Source organism: Pteropus alecto, unplaced genomic scaffold, assembly GCF_000325575.1.
Source record: "Pteropus alecto unplaced genomic scaffold, ASM32557v1 scaffold106, whole genome shotgun sequence".
Classification (NCBI taxonomy): domain Eukaryota; kingdom Metazoa; phylum Chordata; class Mammalia; order Chiroptera; family Pteropodidae; genus Pteropus; species Pteropus alecto.
Genome location: NW_006442103.1, coordinates 8,194,847 through 8,198,817, shown reverse-complemented (window position 1 = coordinate 8,198,817; position 3,971 = coordinate 8,194,847). Strand labels below are relative to the sequence as shown.

General features: G+C 37.5%; 1 pseudogene; it reads left to right on the top strand.

Moving 5' to 3' along the window:
• Window positions 1–3,812: 3,812 nt before the first annotated feature.
• On the top strand, window positions 3,813–3,930 carry LOC112469151 (annotated as a pseudogene).
• The last annotated feature ends 41 nt before the right edge of the window (window positions 3,931–3,971 follow it).

Genomic DNA, 3,971 nt, shown 5'->3' with positions numbered 1-3,971 from the left:
TTCTTTCCATTTGAGATGGGAGGAACCTAGAAGCGACAAGAATGGTCTGAGCCAATCTGTTCCATGCTGCAAACATCATAAATGGCCAAAAAAACCACAACTGACATAAGACTTCCTTCTCCAGCAACACTGAAGACGTGCATCTTTTTCAGGAACAGTAACTATTCTTTCCACTCTGTTTTCTTCTTAGTCCGTTCGGGCCACCGTAACAAAAATACCATAAGCTGCGTAGCTTATACACAACAGAGATGGATTTCTCATAGTTTTGGAGGCTGGGGAGACTGAGGTCAAGGCACCAACAGGCTCGGTGCCTGGTGGGGGCCCACTTTTTCTTAGAAAGCTGTATTCTCGCTGGAACTTTATAGGGAAAAGGGAAAGGAGCTCTCTCAGACCTCTTTTATGAGGCCACTAGTTCCATTCATGACCTAATCACCTCCCAAAGGTCTCATCTGCTAATACCATCACATCGGGCATTAGGTTTTGAACTTATGAATTTTGAGGGGATACAAACATTCAGACCACAGCAGTTTTCTTGTTCTCGGTTTGTATAGATATTTTGAACAGTGTAGGAGGATTTTCCTGGAGATGAGGATGTAGATAAAAAATGATGGCGGAACTAAAACCAGTTAATTTTGCTATCAGTTATTAGTATCATTTAACAACTGGTTAAGAATGAAGATCTCTTTATGAGAAAGGAATTTCGATTTTTTTCTTCAGCTTTAGATGATCTATTTTGTGTCCGTATTATAAAAGTTAAAATGAAGAGAATATTACTTTATACAATTTCTGCAGTATTATGGTGTTCCCTTTCCCCATTCAGTAGCAGACTCAATGAAGAACTTTACACATCTTCTCCTAAAGTACACTATGGAGTGGTGGACGGGTTTTAATAAATAAGTACTGTCTTCGTATTGTTTATATTAAAAATCTATATAAATTTTTATATAAACATACTTATTTTCATAAAACAATACTGTTATAAATTATCATCACTCTAAAGAAAAACATTCCTTTATGTGTCTCCTCTGCTCTCAAAACTCTACTTTATTTTTGTCAGTTCTGATCACCAAATGTGTGGTAGGTTTTCCAAAACCAAACAATTCTCAGACTTTCCAGACCCTATCTGGGTGAGCTACAATTTAACTCAATTCTGACACTACCTAGAGATAGAAACATTCCACAGGTTAAGGGCGCAGTCCCATAAGACCTAGTCCCCATTGCAGATGCCAATTGAAACTCCAGATTGTCACCTATGCTTCTGATCCTCCAGCTATAAATCTGAGATTTCCAGAACCCCCTCCTCAGGTTCAAGTAATTTACTAGAGTGGCTCACAGAATTCAGGGCAATAATTTATTTAGTAGAGTACTTGCTTATTAAAAAAGAATATAACTCAGGAGCAGCCAGATGGAAGAGACGCATAGGGCAAGGCTTGTGGGGAGGGGTGTGGAGCTTCCATGCTCTCTGGGCACCACTATCCCCACATCTCCATGTATTCACCAACCCAGAACCTCTCTGAACCCCATTCTTTTGGGTTTTTATGGAGGCCTCGTTATGCAGGCATAATTGATTAAGTCATTGGGCGATGATGATTGAAATCAATCTCCAGACCCTCTCCCCTCCTTGAAGATCAAAGATCGAGGTGCAGGGCTGAAATTTCCAACCCTTTAATCCTGGTTGGTTCCTTAAATTACCTAAGGGCTTTTTTGAAGTTACTTCATTAACATAAACAAACACAGGTATGGTTGAAAGGGGCTTATTATGAATAACAAAAGGCATCTTTACCTCTCTCATCACTTAGGAAATTCCAAGGGTTTTAGGGGTCCCATACCAGAGATAGGGACAAAGGCCTATATATATATCATAAGTCACACATACATTTACACAGAAATCGATAGCCCTGGTGACAGTACTAAAGCATTGAGTGACTACCACCAACAGAGCTAGTACCACTAAGTAAAGTAAAAGAACAAGAGAGTCCTCACAGGCATCACTTAATGACCTAATTGTTGAAAGCACGTAAACAAACTTAGGTATTTTGAACATAACCTTTAATCTGCTCTTAGTTTTTTATTGGAGTATTTATTTGATAATGTATTATTTCCAATCTGGGTAGAACTTATGAACTAAATGTATCGACCATTTGTATTTGGCATGCAAAATTTAGAGATATGAAAGCCTTTTCAGGCAGAATTTGTTCAGATCATTAATTCTTTCTCTCCCAGGGAGTCAGTTAAAATTTGCCAAGTCAAGGTGACTTGGATGGTCTCTCAGTCGGCTACTCTCTTTCTTTCCTTCTCTCTTGTTCTCCCTTTTTCTCTCTGCTCATCACCACTGTCTCAGAATGTGACCTAATATTAACCTCTATTCTTAGCCTATGAACTGTATTGTTATTTTAATAAATTCTCTATTTCTTCAGATTATATTTGTTTATACTTTTATCTCATTCACCGGATCTTTCTTTTCCTATCTGTGTTTGTCCCATTTATGACACCATTTACACTGAGTCGTGTCCTCATTTGCTTTTCTTCTTCAGTTTTCTTTTCTTCTTTGGTTGCTTCTTCTTTGACTATTTGTTTTGCCAAAAGAAAATTCTGCATTTTGTATTTACTAGTTTCTCGTTTTTGAATGAATTTATCCTGCCACATTAATGTGCTGGAACAGATTCTTGCTTAGCAAAAGTTAATTGCAGTTCAAAAACCCTTAGCCTTTGTTAGTACATTTTAATATGTTTCATATGTTAAGCAAAGCTCAATATAAATCTAGTAGGAATCTAATAGGAAGCTCTGCTAAGCCTTCTGGATAAATGTGGTATTTAATCATTTACTTAACAAATGTATTATTAAGCTCCTACCATGTCTCACCATGTATCAGGTGCTTGGCTAGATTTGGGGAATTCTGCTGTGAAAAAAATCAGAAATAGACATTTTTTTTTTCATGGAGCTTATAGACTAGTGAAGAAAACAGACATTGATCAAATTATTGAACCAATAATTATATGAATAAAAATCTGATAAATCTTATGTGGAATAAGCCACTCCCCTCCAGTAACACTCCCCTTCTGATTCTAAATAGGAAATAACTAGCCTACACCCTTTTTCTCGCCTTTTTTATGCCTTGTAGGATCTTATAGGTCTTTTTTGTAACACTTGCTACAAATATAATACAAGCATTAATTGTGCAAGTAGTTGAGTACTGTCTAGCCCTCCCTAAAATGCGAGTTCCAATACTGCAGTAGCGGGGCCATTCATGTTCAGCACTGGCTCCCCGGCTGTCTGAAAATAGTGCCTTGGACTGAATAGGTGTATTATAAATGCTTGTTGAAGAAATGAAGGAGCCATATTCATTATCTAAAACAATCCTGTGAGATGTGACCTGAAATTGGACCTTTACTCTCCTGGTTTTTCAGGGACACGATTTCCTGTCTACTGGACATGCTGCTTCCTGATAGTGTAGCTGAATCTGGGAGGCAGGGTACTCAATGATACAATTTGTTAAGCAGTTATTGTCCCCTTACTGGGATCAAGACAGGTCCTAGAAGTTGTTGTAAATATAAAATAAATACGAAACAAAGGATCTGGAAATCTTCAGCTTTGGTAGAGTACTCTGTGGAGGGTGGGTAGGAAGTTAAACTTTCTGCTCCCTTGGGTTTTAGAAATTGGAAAGACATTGCTACTAGCTTAAAAGAAGAATTTTCAAATTTTCAGACTCAGCATTCTTTTATACTGTTAAAAATTCTTGAGAATACCAAAGTGTTTGTGTTTCTGTGTATTATATTTATAGATTTTTTTTTTTATTAGAAATTAAGACTGAAGTCTATGGCCATGCCATGATGAACAAGCACGATCCCGTCTGATCTCAGAAGCTAAGCAGGGTCAGGCCTGGTTAGTACTAAATGGGAGACCACCTAGGAAGACCAGGTGCTGTAGGTGTAAAAAATAAAAAAATAAGGGATTTAAAGGATTATAAGCTA